At 42.2% G+C, this 22,682-nt stretch overlaps 1 protein-coding gene across 3 annotated transcripts in view; it reads left to right on the forward strand.

Moving 5' to 3' along the window:
- The window catches only part of LOC138595947 (RNA-binding protein Musashi homolog 2), a 292,330-nt gene that overhangs the window by 129,548 nt on the left and 140,100 nt on the right, over positions 1-22,682 (forward strand). The gene's annotated exons all lie outside the window — the stretch shown is intronic.

Consider the following 22,682-nt stretch of genomic DNA (forward strand, 5'->3'; position numbering starts at 1 on the left):
ATCCAAGTGGATCTTGCCATCACACTGTGAGTTGCATCTCAAATTTGTCTCCCTGAACACTATTAACACTATTTAACTTGGGGGCATTCATTTAATTTGCTATAATTGCTTTAGAGCCCCTCTCTCTATGCTCAGCCAGTTATCTGTAGGTTTAGGGCGGTGTCGGCCTTTTTGCATGCGTATTGCTGCACGGTGCTTCTCGTCTATTGTGTCCGAACCTTTAGCATCACATTTACGGTGACGTATTTTTTAATATAACATAAAATATGGTGCAACAATCATTTATCTTTGTTCTGGATTAATCTGGTGTTAACCATTCCTGCTTCAGCGTCCCGACTGTAGTCAGAAAGCACACTTTTTGTTCTGCTCCAGGGCTGAAGTTGTAGCTAGCTTCGGGGCTAACACTAAGACACGGGAACCCGTCTTGAGTCGTGGTGTTGTTTCTTAAAGCTACCGAGCACACTTTTCTCTGCTCTCCCGCTGCTCCGGTCCCTGACAACTCACCTAACTCATGCAAACACACTTCCTTTTTCTCACTCGGTCTACCGCTCACACTCACGCACTGATCTACTCCCAAAACAGAGCTACGCTTCTAGTTGAACACTGACGATTAATCATAAATTTTTTGATTAATCGATAAATCGCTTAGTCTATGAAATGTTTGGAAGTTGTGGAAATCACATTTTCTAAGTACCCAAAGTGTCGTCTTCACATTGCTTCTTTTGTCCAACCACTTGTTCCAAACCTTTTTATTTAGAGGATGACTAAAAGCACTAAATCCTTACAGTCGAGAACAAATATTTGCCGATTAATGTTCTTTCAAATGATTAATCGATTAATCTTTGCAGTTGTACAGTAATGTAGAGTTGCAGTAATGATAAACTTCCTGCTTGCACTGACTCTGAACACAAGCCTTAGAACTGTAGAATATGAAATTGTTATATCTCAGTTGTTTTATTTTTTCTACTTCTTCCAAGCAAGAGAAAAACATTCGACAAATTCACTTCACATTTCTCGTTGATTAAAAATCTCTCTTGCTTTTCTGATGCTGCTGTATATTATGTAAATGTGCGATAAATAATAACGTTACGGAGCAACAGCAGAGCAGCAGTTATGTTCCTATCAGGGAAAAACGGTTAACATGTTGGGGATGTGAGGCTGGCGGGGGGTGCCGGGCAGGTGTTGGGGCTCCTCAGGGAGCTGGAGGTCACATTACCATACAAAAGCCACTCTGCTGGGTAACCTTTCCAGGCGCTGCTCCCCAGCCAGGGGGGCCTGCGGTCACACACTGGCACTGCCACAAGTGCCTCACCACCGACCCACACATACACACTCAGACACACGTATAAAAATCTCTCCCCGAATCCCCCCCCTACGTTCTCCATGACAGAAACATTGCTTGTATAGTGACATGAAATATTTGCACTCGGGGAACATAAATCACAGAGGACAGCTCTAAAGCAAAACAAATACTATGATATGGTCCATTGCCATCATAATGCACACTAAAGGGAAAGGCATTCATGTGGAATTTAGATCCAAAGCCTAACATTTTATCTTCGCCAGCAGTCTTTCGCACAAATCAGCTCCTTTTTCCCCTCCCTAAATCCCTCGAAAAGCAAGGCTGTTGTCATTTAAGCTCCACTCTATTTACAACTCGGATATGCTTTAGATGTGTGCGAGACACAACAGTGAGGAAAGGGAGCGGTGTGCTGGTGCATGGGTAGCACAGGGGAGACGAGAGATAGGCATTGACTTTGCCTGGAAGCATGCGGAGGTTCTCCTGGTGGAGAGGAGGGAAAGTAACTGGGGCGAGAAAGAGGAGGGAGGCGCTTGGCGGGCGGCTGCAGAGTTAATGTCGATCAAAGGGTGGGGGTGGGGGGTGGGGGGGTTGGCTGAGAGGATGGGTGGTCGTATTGATGGACAGCAGCATCAACAGGGATTTAGGTGGCTATTAGAAATGATGCAGGTTTAATGTTAAAGTTTGTTTTTTCATCTTTGGAGGAGGAAGGGAGGAGAATTTTCAGAGAAGCCGGGCGTCTTTTTCCATCGAGGCTGATTTTGATTGACAGGTCATAGGGATGGAAAAATATGTGTTGCGTTCCACATGTGTGTGAGCGCGCGCGCGTGTGTATGTGCAGCCCCGCAGGTAACACATGCGCACCATGTAATTATACTCATTACACGGCAGGCTGTGGATCTGCATGATATGCTAGTAGACACTAGAAAAATATCTGGATTGTTGACAGCATAGTGGCACCGGAGCTGCGACAGTCAACTACATTGTTTATGCTGCAATTACCAAGACTGAATTCAATCAGTCAGGCCAATACACTTTTTTATTGCAATTATGCAAAAGACCCTACAGCTCACTGTGTGGCGGGACGTGATGTGCAGTAGCTTATATTGATTACTTTATTTGTAAAATTAAGTCTTTAAGAAGTCGCTGTCACTCAGCCCTCACTGCATCCTGTATCACATGCAAGCGCTGCACCCTCAGCACAATAATAACTCTTAATATAATTGATGTAATATGCCACACGCAACAATAAGGTATAACATCTAATCACGTTAAGTAGTCATTGGCAAGCTGTAATTAAACTGTTTGAGACAAGTGATTACCAACCCTGATAGAGAATGTGCATATATAATAGGGGGTGTTATGAAAATACTAATACCCCATAGCTCTAATTGCGAGGCAATTTTTTACTAATATTGATTGCTCTGTGTGTTATCATCACATTGACCACAACGTGCTCGGAAAGCACACAAATACGGCCCGATGAAGCCCTCCTTCACTTTGTTATGCTCCACTACACATTGTAATGTTAACAGCGGGGCCCTGCAGTCTGACTGGGCTAATGGTGTGCCATCCCATCAGGCCATGCGCCCAACCAGAACATGCAGAGAGATTGTTCACATCAAGCCTGTTGGCAAATTAGCCAACACGCATTAAGCTGTGGCATTATGCTAAAGCTGTCTAAATACTACTATATGCTTAGTGACCAGTGAATGATTGCTGAAGTCCAGGCCTGAGTGTGTGTCCTCTCAGACTGCAGCGGATGGAGAATTAGCTGTCACACACTCTGCTGTTATGTGTGTTTAAATGCAGCAGGTTGAAATGGGAAAGGGAAGAGTGTGATCACAACATGGTGTTTCCCTCCTGTGCTGAATGGTGCGCTTTCTGTAAGCTGTTCTTTAGGTGGAGAAATATAGAAAGTCACTATAGAGCTGTCACATTTTAAATATTAATATTTGGCTGCTGAAACATTTAATGGCAATCAATAGATCGCAGCAGGGGGAGGTATTTTTCACAGCGGGATCACTGATCTGACAGACATTTTTCTTTCACTCTCCTAATTAATTTGGTCAGACTCTTACAGAGACTTTCCTCGCCGTCGCCCCGCTCACTGACCACAGCTGCTGTTCTTTTGTCTAAGCTGCAGCAGCGTTTCTCGGAGACGCACCACCGTAGGCCTGCAGGTGTTCATTTCCTCCCACCTTAATGAAGGTGTTTGTGCAGCTGATGGACACGCAGCCTCCACTTCTTACCTCTGCTCGTTCACTTCTCTCCTTACAGTAGTTTTTATGTGGGTTGGTGTAGACCTCTGAAAGTGTTCTGTTTCTTAAATACTTACCCACTTTCCCTTTCCTGCAAAATGATCTGGCAGAGTGGTTTGGTGAGGTTAGATGCAAATACAGGAGAAACTCTGCCTCTGATTCATCCTTCTATTAGAGCAGATGTTGGTAAAGTTCCAACTTGAAATCTGAAATGTTTTTGGATAAATCAAAAAGATGAGTTTGATGTCAGATATAATTTTCAGAGTATTAACTCCAAGTTATTCTGAATAATTTCCCTTGTGGGTTGTGGGTTGGATTTTGGTAGATTAAAGTGCCTGTTGTTGAATTTTTAAGTGTCAGAATCTATGGTGCCTCACAGTGGCCTTTAGTCTAAGACATACACAGGAAGTAAATACCTCCAGGACCCCCTGTCTGCTTGCAGAGTTAAATCGTATCACCTTTATCACTGCTAGTTTGAGAGACTTAGGGCCTGTGTCCACTAACAGCGTTTTTTGCGCTGGCAGTGCACACGACCTCAATTTCAGAGCGCTTTTCATTGGCGCTTACTGTTGCTAGGTGACGAAAATGTTATTTTTATTCACGGAAATTTGACAAAGAAAACATTGTAAAACTATGTAAAGGAATTGTGACCTCAGCATCAGCAGCAGCTCTACACCTGGAGATTTAAACCTTGAGTCCCGCCCCTTCTTGATTTTGATTGGTCGATGAGGGAGAAGTGACATTGACGAGCGCAGCGATGTTCCAAAAGTTGAAATGTTTTCAACTGAGACTATTATGAGCACAGTGACAAAAAACAGCTGACAGTGAGGGTGATTAGGACGCCGAGCGCTGAAAACACTGAACTGCATAGAAAATAGGCGCTGCTAGCGCAAAAAACTCTGTCAGTGGACACAGGCCCTTATAGGAATATCACTACCATGGGATAGAAAGTTAAGTATAGGCATACGTTCTACTTGGATGAAGGACCATTAGCAGGTATATAACCCCCTGTAATTCAAGTTATAAGGGGCCTCCTCTGTAACCTGTTCATGTTAAAGGTGGGAAATATGACTGGGAGATTCTAAGAGAACCTTTCCTGCTGCTTCCGTAATATAAAAGCAATCAAGAAAAGAAAGAACATAATTTTCCGCATGTTATATCATTGAAGAAAATCATATGTCTGAAAAGAATACACATTGTCACCATGTCAACTTCCCGGGGATCCCCACACAGGTGCACAGGCATCAATGGGCCCCATGTTGAGAACAAGTGCCAAGCGATCCCAGTTGGGTGCTGATTCCTCAACTCAAAAAAAAACTATAGATCTGAGTCATGGTTTGACTCAGTGTCTCTTCATAGGTACTTCTCTGACTCTGTTTTGTAGCTGGTGAAGGAGTCGCTCCACTCGCGGATGCGGTTAATTTCCTCCATGTGTAGTTTTGTTGGATTAAACAGCCTACAGGTTCGTATCAGCTACAGTCAGAGTTCTAATTGAATTACAGCACAAACACAAAGTTTGCCCTATTGATTGTTTCCTCCTGTTGTTTTGACACTGTATTTGCATAATGGCTTATTTAATAGAGTTTAGGAAGCAGTGGCACTTTTACAATATTTTTGGTGTCTGTGAATACAAAGGGATGTGGGCTTTTTTTTGGCCCTTAACAAACACATTTCCATAAAGTGAGTGGTTATTTGCATTATTTCAGATCTATGAGCTTACAGCTTAAACAGGCTTTTAAGTATGCAGCCTGTGTGTTCTAAAGCATGCTTTCAGAAGGAGGAGGGTTCCAGTCGTGGTCCATGTTCTTGCCAATGGGGCACATCTAAGTGTGGGCAGCCGGACTGATTGGCGAGACGGCCGGCGGAGCGGAGGAGGATCAGACATAGAGAGCGGTTCTACTAGATTACACAAGGCTTGTCTGAGCGCAGGATTTCCTGCACCCTTTTGTTGTAGACCCCGGCTCGTGGAATAGCAGATCAAAGCTTCACTCACACGTCGCATCATTTACACATCTGTGAAACCCACAATCATAGAGACGACTATGAAACCTCTCCTGCTGCATTCATTAATGCGCAACTTTGACCGGAGACAAAGGTTAGGCGGGGGACACAAAATGGTCCCGCTTTTTTTGAGCCGAGCGTTTGAGCATTCACAACCTGCTCATTAATTCCATTTCTACTTTGAGTATTGGTTATTTGCTTTCTTCTTTTCACTCAGGCAAGCTCTCAATTCATTAGCCGATCCGCGATGAATGTATTATTCAATGCTAGTTTGGCGATGTGTTTACCATAGCTCATGAAATATGTATCTGTTGAACGGGCGTCCGTGCACACAGCTGCCTGATGCAGCGATGATGAGGGAGAGGGGTTCTGTGGCAGTCACTCAAGGACAATCCCTTATAGCTGTTTCTGCTTGATTGTTGTGTTGATTATCTTACATTAAAGCTGTGGTGTGCGCTGTAGATAACAGATTTACCTCAAGGTGCGTTTCTGTATCGGGGAGAACTTTTTTCCCCCCACTTGCTGAAAGATAAGCATTTTTATTTAAACGTAAAAGCACCCAAACATCTCATGTATGGAGGGAAAAATTACACACAAGGGACATCAGCAGATTAGTTAAGGTAATAGGGAGGCCAGGACATCCATAAAGAGCTGTTTGTTAGATGTCAACTGCAGTAATTATAACAGAGCTGGCATGGCTGCATCTATATTGAGTGGCCTAATGTTGTCTATGGAGAAAGAGCAGAGTAGAAGCTGCTTTTTTTTTTTTTTTTTGCTCATGAAGTGGCTGGCCACAAAGATGAATGATTGCTTTCTCTGCGAACTCCCGGGCTCACGGGTTGATTTAATTGAGCTGAATTAAACCTAAGCCAGGTAGAAATGGAGACAGAGAGAAAATCTATGCCGTCGATCTATAAAAGCCTTTAGGGCTTCGATCTGGATTACGTAGATTATTTTCCTGTCTGGTCACAGTCACACTTCATTCCTATCCATACTGTATGTGTTCCTTACTTACATATTGTGTAGGTGGAGGAGTGGTGGTAGGTGCCCTCGGCTGGAATGGGGACTTATTGTAAGCATCATCTTATATCTTGTTTATTGCTTGTTTACAGGCACATCTGTCGTCCCTGAAAATGGCGCTCCCATTTTTTGCATGATCCTGTTTTAATCCATCTGCAGTCAAAACTATAACAGCTAGAGCCTTCAATCTTTTTGCCGCTGAAATTTCCCCGTTTCGCCCCATTACGATGTACTTTTATTGATGACATCATAGTGTTACAATACATGCTGTAATAACAGCGTAACGATGCGTCGGCAGCTGCAAAACGGTCACGGTAGATAGTTTTTTTCACATCGTCCTCTTTATATTGATCTTAAAATGTGTGCGATGTAAAGCATCCGTGTTTCGCATCATTATAATGATTGTCTATTGATGATGTCATTATCTTACGTTACATGCTGTGTCATACGTGGTGAAAACCTGGACGTAGGAGATCATTGTTTGCATAATAGTGAGTAAAATGGTCTCAAATTAAAAAAACAAAAAAGCTACTCATTGAACTTGAATAACCATGAGGTTGATTTGGAAATGACCTCACAATAAGCAAAAACAACAATGTAGATGTATTTCTGTTGCATATGAAACTATCAAAAGCCTTTGCACTTTACTAAGAGAAATGATCATATCTTAAAAAAGATTAAAAATCATGCAAATTCAGATGGAAATACACGTCTGTTTTTGTATTTTTGACACAATGTGGATGCTCGTTGCCTGACAACCTTTTAATGTAGATTGTGCAGAATCTAGGGATGTAAAACATCAGAATCAGGTTTACACATGCAAGGAACTTGTCCTGGTGTTTTGGTGCAGAACACTTTGCACAGAAGAAGCAATAGTACTTCTCCTGTCAGGAAACTTCAGTAGAATTAGATATAAATAGACAATAACAATAAAATATTAAAAAGCAATAAAATAGAAAATATGTACAAAAAACATTTAAAGATACTCGGAGAAATGACTTCACAATATGCAAAATACCACTGGATGCACTGGTGGACTTATTTCCATTGCACAGACCAAAGGGATAATAAAATAATTCCTGCTAGTTTATTATGAGGCCCAGATAAAAACAGTTCCTTAGACATGCTGAGAAAACCATGACTAGAGAAAAAACCGAGCTGGCACTGTGAACACAAGTTGTTTTGTTCTGGCAGACTGGTGGAGACACTCCTGTGGAGCTGCTTCTGCCATACAGTGCATCTACTATAAATATCGCCTGCTGACGGTTAAGTCATTTCATTGACGTACTTACCTAATATGGAAAATGCATCACTTCCCCTTTACGCTGAGAAGAAGCAGCGGCCGACCGCAAGGGCATACAGGGAATACAAGAAGCTCAGGTGTCTCTTCGGGGCATATTTGATGTTTACTACTGCTAAGTGTTATCATGAGAACAATATATGATACCACATTACGTCGTATATTTTAGGACTTACTTCTCCGTGTTTTGATACACTGGGAAGGATGTAAAAATGATGGGTGCTCCAGGGGTCTAGAGGGTTAAACGTGGTTGGGTTGAGTGCGATTAGCTCTGCCAATAAAGCTGAATACCTGCCTGTGAAAGCAGCCAGCTATATGTCAGTGGTAATTGTAAAGTTGTTTGTTCCTGTCATACGAGTTCCAAGCACTTCGGCAAATCATCCAATAGTGTTGAATGGAAATGGAAAAAAAAGGCCATGTGGTAATTCAGCAATCAGCAGATGACGGGGGGCATACGTCGCTGCCTGCCAACAGACACGCAGCCGAGCTGCCAAATCACTCTTTAAAAGGAAGCCTGAGCAAAGGGCCTTATCTCAATGTGTTGGTCTTTCTCTGCTCCAGCACGTTTGGCCATATGTACACAGAGGCCGGGGCACGATCTCATACGTCTTTCTTTGTCTGTATTTGTCTTGCTGTCTTTATTGTGCTCGCTCTCTGTCTCCTCTCTGTTTCATGGCTGCTCCGGCCCCTCTGCTCCCCTGTTGCCATACATTTCTATTGTGCTCCCATAACAGCTCTGTCATCTCTTAAGAAATCACCTCTTGTTCTTGACAATTTCAAGATGACACGTCGACTCTTACAATGTTACGATTAGCCAACATTGTTTGAGCTTCCCTTTGAGTAAAGCTGCTTAGGGGGCAGCAGATAACGCCACGCCGTATATTTATCTGCTACTATTTCAATCCGTCTTTGTGTTGTGACAGCGGAGATGATACGAGGAGAGGAGGGCAAGGTGATGCTATCCTGCTATATTCATTTAAAGTTAAAACCTGTGCTATTGTTCGGTGGACCGGAATGGAAGTGTGTTGTGTGAACTGGACACACCAGCCCGACCTCGTCATCAAACATTATCCTCCTTATTTGGTGTTAAATCAGAGTCTTTGCGCTTCCCATTAAGGAATAAAAAGCAGGCGTTCAGTAGACGTGTCATAAGGAGGGTTTTTGAATAGAGCTGGCTGCGAGTTGTGCTTGCTTCAGCTTAAAGTGCCGTAGCATTTACATAAGCAGAGAAAACAGGAGATTGTTTGAAAAGATATCAAACTCTTGAGAGACCCCAGGCCCGTCTCAGTCCTTGGAAAGTTAATGCTGATCTAAAAAGGTTCTTCTTAGACATCGGCTGCTCTTTCTACCCTCTGAATGTTGCTACTTGCTTAAAGGCATATCGGCTTCTTTGTCCTTCCCACATGCATTATGATGAGTATTGGACCATGCGTACTCTGAAGGGTTTGAATAAAGTTTTTACTCCATTTCTGAAACGACAACAAATATCGGGTTCTCTATACAGAATTATTTGCGATTAATGCGCCTAATCTGAAGCTTATAAATTATTATTATGAAAAATGATGTCCTTGCGAGTTGTGTCAGTATCATGACTGCGTATAAGAAATGGATGTAAGCTCTTTGTGTTAAATGGGAGCCAACTCAGAATTGCCTTGAACCTGCATTGTTTCTAGTGGCCAGCAGAGGGCGACCTGACTGGTTGCAAAAATAACTCCATTTGTATGACAGCAGATGGAAAAACGGCCTTACCTCTCTGTTGATTTATTAACTAATTAAAGTCTTTCCTGCTGATTTTATTGTCCAAATAACTAGATTCAAGTCTTTTTAAATGTGGATCTTGTAATTGATGCTGCCATAAAGAGTAAAGTGGACGATAAAGCTGGGTATGCTTTAGGGCAGTGGTTTCCCCTTAGGGGGGCGCCAAAGATCGCTGGGGGTGCGCAAGGCTTTGTCTGCACTGAGATTGTCAAGATTAGATTTGCTCATGTTAAATAAAATCATTAAAAAAGCACTTTGATAACCAAAAGTTTGTTCAACTATTAAAAAATATAGTAGCTACTTTGTAGGCCACACCTCTGCGAGCTGTAGGCTGATTGGTGGCTGGGAAACACTGCTTTAGGGCGTGGCTGCTAGTGATTGACAAGTCACTAGCACAGTCGCATGTCAATCAGAAATATAGACAGTAGGGGTGTGACAAAATATCGACACAGCAATATATATCGTCGTCCTGACTCGCGCAATACAATTATCGATAGTTTCATTTACAAATACGTGGTGCTCCAAACAGATTCCCTTGCGATTTTGACTCATTGCGTCAATACTTCCTGACTCCTCACGGTGGCGCTTATGAAATTAATTTGCCGAAGAAGTTGACAGCTGGAAAAAGAAGAAGACAGCTGAAAAGAATTTAAGAGATGCGCCGGCCACTTTCAAATCCAAAGTCCTAATTTGTTCTGTAGTTCTGTAAAATTGATATGCAGACTGAAAACATGTACATTGTTTCATCTCAGTCTGTGAAACTGAATCAATACATGTAACATATGTGTTATATACAGGTATATGTTATATGATTGTCTTGCAAGAGATCAATTATCGCAGAATCACTGTATCGTGATATTATCGTTATGGTGGGCCACGTATCGTATCGTGTATTGTATCGTGAGTTACCCTGTGATTCCCCACCCCTAACACACATAGCAACATTTATCCACTCTCGTCCAAATATGGTCACGTCTGGTTTAAAAGGCCCTATGGGTGATGTCACAGGCCACGCCCACTTCATACACAAAGACTATGAGTTATTTGACTTACAATTCTTCTCGGGCTTTTAAACTGAAAACATGCAACATTTGCATTTCTTTGAATATCACTATAAACCCAGACAGAGATAGACTTTGATGCCTCCACTCATTACCAGTAAAGGCTGCGCTACAAGGACAAATAAACAGAAATTCCTGCACACGCTGTCCAACTAATGCAGCACCTGTCGCCAAGATGGAAAGAACACACATTACCTGGAGTAACACAAGAGGAAGACTGTCTGGCTCTGCACTTTTTAGTTCACAAATAGCAACCCTTAGTCATCTGAGCCGGGTAAATACTGGATGCATACGGGTCCGTCTCACTCAGCACATTTCAGATTTTTTTTTTCTGGCACTTCTGGTTATACTGGCTCCTTTGATGAAGTGACTTACGCGGGAGATGAAGTTGGGATTGAGATGAATGGAGGGACGGTTTGTGCTGCGTTCATAAAAGTGCACTCAAGGAAGGAGGATTTTAAAATAGTTTTTCATTGTTGGTATATATTAAATATGCAGGTCATTGCTTTAGTTCTGGGTTGTATTCGCATTAGACCTGTTATTGAGGGGTTTAGGACATCCTGAAACACTTATTTACTGCAACAACACAACTTTTAGAAGTTATACTCGACATCTTTATTTGTATCTACAGAAGTGAGGTTGTGAAAGTAGTCTGAATCACAGAGGGATCACACAGCTAGCTGGAATTGGAAGGATTCATGAGAGCTGCTAATGAGCCACTTGGCTTTTAGCTTTTAGCCAAAGTACCCTCTGACACAAGTAGATCAGAGAGTAATGAAAAGAGCACGCAATAATGAAAGGGGTATAGACTGAGGGGCATATTTTATCTTTGAAGCTTTGCTCCCTGACACAAATTCTCACTTAAACATGCAAAACTATAAACTGCACAACCGCTAAACCGGGAGTGAGCGCTTACTGAGGGCAAAGTTTGGACCTGGTCCTCCTACTGCATGTGTCGATGTACAGTTAATGCATACTGGTCACTAAATGGTGGACTGGCTAAGGAGAAGGTAGCCTAAATTTGCGGAAAATGATGTAATTTTACCCAGAATTTGATTAGAATTTGCATAATATTTGAAGAAAAGGGAAATCTAAATGTTACCCAAAGTGACTACACAGGTCGTATTCAGCAGTGTGCCTCATGTCTTCATAAATGCACGCTAAATCGTGACGAATTCGACCGTTTTGCATTCGACAGACTTTGAAAGTGTCTTTAGTTTGCATGCATGTGCGCACGCTTGTGTATTTGTTTGTGTGTTTTCCTGTTTTGCGTGTGTGCATGCTCCCACAGGGGAAACAGGCTGTGTGGGGTGTTATCTGCTTCTACAGAGGGTGACAGCTAATCACCAACCCTGACAAACACTGGGGGAGAGGGGAGGGAAGGGGGAGAGGGAGAGATGACAAACGAGAAAGGGAGAGGGAGAGGGAGGGAGGGGGAGAGAAAGGAGATGGCGCTGGGCAGGGGGATTGGCATTTGAATTCCACTGAGTAACCACAGAGTGCTCGGGATCCTGTCAGCACAACCTCTGTATGAGTTTGGTCCTGAGCTGGAGAGCTGCACCTCCCACTAATAAACCCCCATCAGTATTGGTACACACCGAGATAGCAGGCCGCTGAGAAAACATTGCGACAATTCTTGATGAGTTGAATAAATCTTTGTGTTTGCAGAATCTGTCAACAGCGGCTTTGATCTCCTACCTGCTGCTCGTAAATTCCCATCCTCACGGAGCATGTCTGGGTTCACTGGCTGTCTTTATTGCCGGGGAAGACACCTTTCAAGTGATACCTTGTCAGGTGTAAAGACATATGCACTTACAGTCTCTGCTAACCGTGCCATTAATCGTCTAACGTCTATGCCGAATGCATTTGTAGAAGGTTTGCCTCGCAGATGGGCTGATGCATGCTGAGTTAGCGTTAGCTGCTGGTGTCGCCGTGTGACACAGAGATCAGAGGGCTGTGAGCGATGGAGAGATGCTGTCGTGAGATGGCGTCAGGCAGGCTGCACAGAGAGAGAGGAAGAGAGACTAGACATGACGAGGCTCCGCTGTGGCTTTCAAGGAAGAATCTGAGCTGTTGTCATTTGTAGGTTCCTATTAAACACAGTAGAACAGGCTGGAAAATATCCCACCGAAGATATTTACAAAGCAAATTTGACAGCCAGTATAGCAGTGATGTTGCAAGTTACACTTCCTGCATCTTGGACGCATTTAAATCCTAAAGGGCCGATGTTAAAATGATAGAAATACACTAAAAAAAGCTGTTGTCAAAAACTATATACATATTCTTATGTGAGAATACTCACAGTTCATTATTATCTGGTTGCAAATTCTGTTAATTTTTTAAGCACTTAGAGGTGCAGTTATCAAGTATATGTCCTGAAAGCGAGCAAAAAACAATGAAATGATCATCTTTCACGTTTGTTTTATTGACATTAAAGATGTATTGATTATTCACGACAGCAGCACACACATTTAATGACATGCAAGAAAACATTCCACCTTAAGAGTCGGTAACAGCAGAGTGAATTTCTTCTTTTTCCTCAGAAGGGATGGTTAGATTACAATGAAACCATTCAAGCTATTAGTGTTCCTTCACTTGCATTGCTTAAAGTCGAGCTGAAACGGCATTTCAAGAGTATCTAGCTTCCGTATCGTGACATATTTCCGAGTGAAACAGGACGTGCAGGCGGGACATATCATTAGAGGGATTTGATTTGATCGTTGAGAAGTGGGCGTAGAAAGACGTTCTCCACAGAGCAGTAGCTAGCTAACTGAGCGAGCGTTCTTGGTGCTCTGTGGCTAAATGTTGCAGATTGATTGGTTGAAATTGTTTGGTGCTAACTTACGTAAGCACGCGTGAAATTTAGTTTTACCAGAAGAAAAAATTATTTTGATATAAGAATACGAAGAAATGGATTGTCTGTATTTTTTTTTGCCTATATTGTCAAATAGATGCACAATATTACCAGGGATGTGATCCAAAAGGATTAGAATGACATATTTCATTTCACCTCGACTTTAATGCTAAGCTAATAGCTACCTAGTACTTCATTCTTTCTACTGGCTTATACAACTTATGTGATTGTTTGGCTGCCTGACGTGTTACACTCCCAGCATGATGAAACCTTTCATGAAGTCATTTTTAACATTTGATCATATGCTCAGTTATAGTTACTTATGTATGTAAACATGCCACCATAGACTGGGAAGAGGTTACAGCTAGGAAGCTAGCCTCAAGTTAGCCAACATTGGACCTCCAGTGGGCTCTACGCCTCTGTTGGAGAATAAACTCACATGGATTGATGCTGTATTTATGTTGGTTAAAGCTCCTGTGAGGAACGTACGCTCTGTGTTGATTTTGGCGCCCCCTGTGGACAAAGCCGTACCTCTTATCTCTTTGCTGATTTTGTCCTGTACATGCTTAAGTGGTGGTTTTTAACAAAATATCTCATCCTGCTTTCTTTAACAGTCATATGTATCACTTTAGATTGTTGTCCTGGAAAATGTAAACAAAGGCAGTGTGCCGTTAATCGCTTCGTCTGACACCTATCCCCCCTCCACCAGCAGCTTCAGGCATTAGAAATAACTACATAGAAATAATCAATCTTGTCACTGATGGTCTGGTTTGCTTTTTTATCTCATATAGAGTCATCAGAATTAATTGTCTGTTTCATAACCAGCGAAAAACTCCTCACAGGAGCTTTAAGATCCAGTGATGCTTTGATGAGCGTTGAAAAAAATAGATCCTTTTTTTTGCTCACTGTGTGAAAGTAAAACATTAAAACTGTAATCAGAGAGAAACAGAAGTAGAAGAAAAAATGTGCAGCTTATTTAAATTTGATTGATTGAATCAAACTTTTAAAAGTTAATTTTTAGATTAAAAAAAGTATTTTTCACAGTTTATTAGAAACAGATGCAGCGCATTTCCAAAATGCGAGAATACAACTACATTTGAAGCCATCCCACATTAAACCAGAGTTAAACAGTACAATGAATCAAAACGCACAGATTTAATTGAGGGCCCACTTAAATGACCACCTGTTGCTCCCAGTAACTACATGAAAACTTCACTGCTTTGGTTTGTGCTCTGTACAATCCTACAATGCTGTGACTTTAATGGACGATGGTTCAGTTTGATTACCAATAACAGGACTGAAATCTCGTCCTGGTGGTCTTATGGCTTTTGGACTTAATGACTCCATGCGGGTGGCATTATTCGGACCAACTGGCGGCTGTCCGGGTAGCCGTGATGGATGTCACGCTGGGGGAGGGGGGGGGCTCCATACGGGGAGACCCTCATCTGCTCACAGTGTCACACCTCTCACCACTTTGCTCTCTCTATCTGACCCTGTCAGCGAGGCGGAGAGTGACAGATGCAGGCGGAGAGAAGCTGCGCGAGAGACAGAGAGGGGGTGGCGTATCCTTTTAGATACAGGCATAGCTGAAATCCCCGCTAAATAAAATCAAAGATAGCTGTCAGATGCTTTTAGCGAGCACACTGCTTCAGAGCACGCAAATGGCACTATCAGTGAAGGAGTCAAAGGTCCGCGGCTACGCCAGAATTGAGGTTGTCATTCACGTCTTTAAGCATACAGAGGAAGTGCCTGCAGTCTGTTTAACAGTCAGAGCTTACTTTATCCAGCGCGGATCAGATTAACAATTAGCTGACTTTGTGTTATGACTAATGTATTATTTCAATGTCACTTCTCAGGTCTATTTTCCCCTCAGTTTTGTCTTCCAGGGGGTTCTCAGGGAGCAGCGAGTGCAAACAGAGAACATTGTGTTTATGTATCTTATCCACAGATGGCCTGCGGTGGTCTGGTCCGGTGTGGGTGACCGCAGAGCATCTGTGTTTGAGTGTGTGCGCTTCCACATCTGTGTACTTGTGTTGTGTCGGGTGCTAATGACAGTTGGCATTTGGCCACTATCAGTGGATCGTTAATTAGTATTGAGAGGTTTGGGGGAGAAGCACAGATTCCCCTCTATCTCGCAAACAGATGTGTGTTTGATCCGCTAACCCAGCGCACGCACACACATACACGTCCGCGAACACACTGTCCGTCCATAGCAGCTCTCTGGCATATGGAAATGTCTATAAGCGAGTCGCTCTCAGCGAAGTGATATTGACAACAATGGATCCAACCGGAGAAAAACTTCACAAAAACATGAATCACAGTGAAGTCTGTTGAGAGGCTGCCAACGAAAGATCATAAAGACATAAATGACAATACGAATAGACAACAAAAAGATAAGCAGGGATGTAGTGTTAGTACAGAAAGGGTGTATTCAGACTCAGCTCACGGGTCAGGAAAACAAACGGTTTATTTTTGATGCTCGTTGAAATTCAAAGCAAAATTAGTTTGTTTTGATGAATGAAATACTTTATTTCATCTACATAAAGTTCACAATATTTACACCAGTATCATTAAGATAAATGTGGTTTATTTTGTACAACTGCAGGCAATTTCTCCAACAATGTTGCTGCTGGTTTAGCTCAGTTGGTAGAGCAGGTGGCAGGTTTGACTCCCGGTCTGCAGATCATTCGGTGCATGTCATCCCCCTCTCTCTACTCCCAACATGTTCTGCCTCTTTTCAGGTGTCCTATATAATAAAGGCAAAAAGCCAAGAATGTTTATTATTAATACACTTAAATTTATCTTATATGAAACTCAAATGTACCTCCAGGAGTAGATTAAAGACAACATGAAACATGAAAACAATATTTCTTAAAACTCCCGAAGTTATTTGAACGAAATGTTAATTTTTGTGTGCGAAGGCGTTTGGATTGATGCATAAGTGTTTGAGGTTATTGTGATGTTTCTTCGAGCATCTTCATAAATGGTTTTGCAATAACAATTTTGTATTTTAGATCAATTTAAACAGAATAAAGCAAACATCGATCTCCGGTGGCCAGCTAGGGCTGCACAATAAATCGCAATTTAATCGTTATCACAATATGAGCATTCATAATAAACACATCGTAAAAGTCTGAATTTATCGCAGTTAATAAGAACAGTTATTTACTTTGGCACTAAGCATTGAAACATTACACCTATTGGAGGGAGCCTTAAGTATAATGGCCTTGATTTCAGCTCACGTTGATGCGATGAGATGAAGTCCAAGCTAGCTGTCAGCTACGCTCAGGTTAATAAATGTCAATTTAGTGGATTCATTTGGATTGAGGAGAGAGCTGTGCAAACATGGAGGTGTAAAACATGCAGAGCAGCAGATAGATGTAGAAATTCTGCTCTACTTAATGTGTTTATTTATCTTACTTCATATCGTAATCGCACATCGCAGACTTTTCTCACATCGTGTAGGCCTACTGTCGGCATGTTTACCACGTTTTACACTGCATATAACATAAACTTTATCAACTTACCTACAACATGACACAAAAAACAGAGCCTTAGCTTCCTGTTTCAAAATAAAAGCTCTAGCTTTGATAGTTTATATTATCTGTTGATTTAAACAGAAACGTTAAAAACAATCTTCCTCCACTACTTTCTGGTAAATAAGAACAAAAACATGTTTTGCCATTATTCTGTTTTATGTGATAATAATCCTCTTACATTTGTTGTAGGTTTTACAATCAGATCCTCATTCAAGCAAACAGTAAACATGTCTGCACCGAAATGTCGTTAATAAATACAGAGCGAATGCCCACACTCTGATGAACCAGCTGTCTCTGAACGCCTCCCGTCAGAGTGTTTCTGTTTATTCCTTAAAGCCAACCTTTAACAAACCTCCACAATCTCACACGCGCTGGAGTCAAACATTATTATAGCTCTCACTAATGTCACAGCCTTTGTCTATTCACTTAATTGTAGCATAGTTGTCCTGATGGAATTGCTCCGTGACCTTTAGTATTTTTATTTCTCCAGCCCTTATATTTGCTAAGTGATGGTATTCTGGCTGATTAGCGCACCCCCGTCCCCCCTAGACGCGCACGCGGACACACACTAACACACACACACACACTATTACCAAACACAATGTATTCACTCCCAGAACCCCCTCTTCTATTGTTCTGCTTTATAACACTGGGAAAGGAGCATCAGTCAAGTATATTAGCTGGATCCTATTACTGTCACCAGATTGCCTCTCTGAGCCATCTTAAAGAGCCCCCAGACAAAACTTGCTGTCATGTTAATCCAAGCTTTAATAAATAGAGGGATGTGTAACCATATTCAAATGGGGGCTCCCGTATTTATGCTGACAAAGAGAGACGGGCTATCACCGAGTGACAGATGAAAGTGTTTTGCATGAAAAGGAGGAGGGAAAAAAAAGTTTTTATCTGTGCTCATTCTCTCCCATTCTGCGGAGAAATGTCAAATTATTGAATTGGCCTTTTAAAAAAGCTTAAGCCTAATCTAAGTAAAACAGTGCAGGTATTAGGGATGGCGGCCATTGTGAGTGTAATGAATGCTATTCAAGTCGGGCTAGCATCTCATTTCATCCCTCTTGTTCACCTATTGATATCGGAGAATATAATACACACCTTGTCTCCTGAGAGAGATTTATGTTTCTCGGACGTGCCAACAGGAAGTTCGTTATTAAATAGTATTTTCTAAACGGTTGTTTAAAAGTGCTACTAGCTGTGTCAGGAATACGCAAAGGTGCAGCAGGAGCACCTTTTCATCCACAAGTATTCTCATCATCGACAAAGCGAGCTGAAATCGAGCAGCCGAATTCAAGGTCGTCTCTTACATTCACCTGTAGAAAAGAGCACAGACGCTTCTGCTTTCACAGATTCCGACATGCTCTCTTTTCAGCCCGGGTTAATATCCAGCTAGTCGTTCCTTTTGCTCTGAAGAAATAACCCATGTCTGTATATTTTACCAGGCCGTGCAGAGGCTTCCCGTTTCATTAAAAGCTGATTGAATCTGAACATGTTTGTTCGTTCCTGCCGCCGCGCGACTGAAATGATCCGTGTTTGCTGAGGCAGCATGGGCTTCCCCGTCGCCTCGCTACGTGCAGCATTATTAACAGGAATCTCCTTAGAGTTACTGGGAATGATGGAGATATCAATTTCAAAAACCATATCGGCAATATTCTTTTAAAGCTAAGATGAACAACACTATTTCCCCCTTTCTTAAGAGGGGAATAATAGTGTAGTGGAACGTATGTAGGAGATCTGAACTGTTGTTGCCAAGCAACCCAAACATTCTCCTGCCCTCTGTGTCTACAGGTTACCACAGATCAGCTGTTTTTTATCATGTACATTTGTATGTTTTAATTTATAATCAACCAGTGAAATAAGAGTCTGCTTTGTGACATCGTCTGCTGTAATGTTCATTAACAGTATACGTGGCTGAGGTGAAGTGTTACACAGAGTGAAATGTCCCAGGGATGTTGTTCTCTTTATCAGCACCAATGACTGTATATAGATGTGGACGACGGGTCTCCATCTGCTCTCATTGTACGGAAATGATGCCAAAATAGCCCCCATGAAAGGCGCCGCCATCTTGCGATGGTGACCTCATTTGGAGCCAGAGCTGCGCAGTAGAGATGTTTAACAGCAGAACAGCTTCATGTGTTGGTCTGAGGTTAATGTTCACAGATATGTAACCTTCAATGACTGTAGTGATTGTGTTAGTTACGTTTCCTCTCGACGTTCCTCCTCTACTCTAATCAGGAACAGATCGGCAACAGAGCTGTCAATCATCCGTTTGACGGCATCAAATAACTAATTAAAAAATAAAGTTGTCAGAAAAATGAACACTTGGATGTAAATCAGCATGATAAGAACTAACTATAATGACAGGAACCATGTTTCTGAAAAATGTATTAGACGTGTATTTTGATTTTATAGTTCGACTCATGTCCATCTGTTAACATGGAGGAGGCGGGCTTTATGACCTATACTGCAGCCAGTCAGCAGGGGGCGATAGAGAGGTTTTGGCCTCACTTTTAGGGAGCTGTCATGTCGTCCATCTTTTTATACAGTCTGTGATCAGCACTCATGGAGCGCCTCTTGTCCAATCAGATTACTTGATTGGAACTAACTGTTGTATTAAGTGAGGACTAAAAGTTGGGTGGATGGATGAGCCAGCGAATAAGTTGAGAAACAATCTGAATCAGTTCAGCTGTGAATATCAGAGGCATAAAAGGGACTTACCCTCAATGCTTTTTTTTTGCGAGAATCTACCAAACATATGATTCTATCTAGAAACAGTTTATAATATAACGTAGGGAGTAAGCCCTATGCCTGGAATATATTGTGATAAATATTTAAATGGATACTTGCAGAGGGCTTAAATGTTGGTAGCACCCTTGTGTTTCAGCCAACAGAACTGTACACTTTAACTGCTTGAGCAATAAAAACTGCACCTGAAGGCATCACCAAAGACGAGGTGACACACAGTAAAAGAGATGTTGGCAGAAGACGTAACACCAACTAGATTATAAATGGAATACGGGAATTATTAGACATGATTGACTTTAATGTGAATTAAAAGAGCAGCATGTGTAATAAAGAGATGTGCACGTATAACCTCATGTCAGTTATGCCACTGTAGTCCTCTCCGTCCTCTGCAGTTTGCTCACATTCTTAACCCACTTAAACAAACCTCTCCTCTTACTCTCTGAATCATGTGTTCACACAGCCTCCCCAAACATTTCCTCGTACCCTCTGACCTTTTTCTGTCCTCCAGTCAACGCAGCGTGCAGCTATATTTACACTAACAAGGAGGAGGGAAGAAGGGCCGGATGATGTAAAACCTGTTTGGTGTGTGTATACGTGTGTGTGTGTTTGTACTGGAAGAGAAATCTGATTGGCTTTCCAGCAGGAAGGACATCATTTTAAATAAGTCCTCAATGTTAAACTGTTTGCTCTAGGGCTTAGGGATTGCTCACCTCTCCAAATACTATTTTAGCTTGAAAGCACAATATTTCCCAGCCTGAGCTCTCACATGGGAGAAGGAGGGAGGAGGGCCCTGGTGCTGCAGTTTTCATGGAGGTGGCTTGCAGGCATACTCCATCCTGACAGAATGAGGAGGCACTCTGCGAGAGTGTGGCGGAGAGGAAAGGGGGCCTATTAATAAAATGACTCCATAATGGGTAGTTCCCTGCAGCTTGGCAAAGGAAGACAGGCGGATTGATGGACGAGGCCGAGGCCTACTTCCTCGAGCAGACTGAGCTCAACTGTGTGGACATGCTACTGTGAGGCCGAACGCGAGGCCTGATCCCACAACACACTGAAGTCCCATTAATACAGGAAGGGAGACGCTCGTAAACCGCTTCCTGTTTGTGTCAAAGGGTCAGTGGTGGACGTGTTAAACAAGCAATACCTCACGTATGGCTTTAATGCTACAGGAAATGTTGAGGATCAAATGAAGCTGTATGCCAGACCTATTCAACTGGTGGCCCGAGGGCCCAATAAGGCCCTTCTAATGACCTCAGTTTGGCCATTTAATAATTTATAAAAAAAAAAAAAAAACACTTTACATGGCGCTGAATCATAACAAGAATTCATCATTTTATTAACAGGCTATTTAGTCCATTCATTAGTTATATATAAAAAGCACAAGAGGCAGATTTTCATGTAAATAAATGTCTGTTACGTCACTATCTATCGCCGAATGAGGTAACACAATGGTGATTGAGCCTATGGCCCGCTGATGAAAGCCTTTGTATTTTCAGTATTACAGACTGGCTGTCTGTGGCGAGTGTTCCACCAGCCAGCAGTGGTTGGTCTGCCAGAGAGGGTAGGCGGAGCTAAGCGGCTGCTTTTCCGCTCTCTGCAGGTGTTGCGAGTAAACAGTAATCTACTATGGCTGAACAAACAAAGAAAAGATGGATGACTACAGATACAACTTCAACAATAAGTGAAAATCCAAAGAAAAAGAAACAAATTCGACGCTCAGATGAAGCAAACAGTCTAAAAAGGAAAGCGACCGTCAGCGAGGAAAATCAAGAGTTACAACCGTGACAAAGGGAGCCAACTGGAGACGCCTGGTTATCCAGGATGTATGCACCCGCAATTGCCTTCATCGCCATTAGGTGCCGCCAAAGAGAAGGAAACTGAGAGGTTAGAGATTACATCTTTAACCATGGCTGTTTAAGCAGAGGGGATTTATGAGAGGTTGATATTTAAAAAATGTGATATCCTTGGGACGCTGGTTTAGCTCAGTGGGTTGAGCAAGTGCTCCATATACAGAGGCTACAGTTATCAATGCAGCAGCCGCATGTTCGACTCCTGCTGTCCTCTCCCATGCTTCCTGTCGCTCTTCAGCGGTCCTGTTAAATAAAGGAAAAGTGGCAAAAATAATAATCTTTAAAACAAAAATACAATATCAGGCGCACTGGTTTGGCTCGATTGGTAAAGCTTGCGGCTCATATACATATTGCGGCCCGTCGCACTGGTCGCAGGTGCATATCTTCCCCTACTGTCTCCTCCCCACATTTCCTGTCTCTCTTCAGCTGCCCTATCTAACAAAGGCAAAAGCCGAGAAAAAATGCAATAGTGTGCTTATTTACACAACAGCCTCCTTCCCTTCTATGATAAAGAGTTGCATTGTTCACACATTTATATTCCAGCTTTACAGGCCTGACATAGGAAATGTAAATGTCCCCTTGTCACTTCACTTTCTGCTTAAATTGAATAGGCCTGGTGTTTGCTCTGCAGCACAGACGGCTGTTTAAGGAATGGACCCAGACAGAATCCACCCTTATTATCATCTTACCTCAAAGTAAGAAGGTAAACAAGCCTTCCCGAGTGACAGTATTACATTTTTATTATGCATAAGTGGCTTTACATTAGAGTACAGCAGACATATAAAAGTATTTTCCAGAGATGCGGGTTGTTTACAAGAAAATACTGTATAAATATGATCCTCTTTCAACTGCTTCTGTTTTGCGTCTGGCTGAAGATGTGCTAATAAATATTGTTTTGCCACAGCAGCGTAACGCTCTGCCCTAACAATCCAGCCGCCTCCTGAAGGCATCACTCCATCATCCTTTCATTACATTCCTTTGTAA

Source organism: Semicossyphus pulcher, unplaced genomic scaffold (assembly GCF_022749685.1).
Source record: "Semicossyphus pulcher isolate SPU_LCO1_2020_fin unplaced genomic scaffold, fSemPul1.0.p SCAF_10, whole genome shotgun sequence".
NCBI classification, from domain to species: Eukaryota; Metazoa; Chordata; class Actinopteri; order Labriformes; family Labridae; genus Semicossyphus; species Semicossyphus pulcher.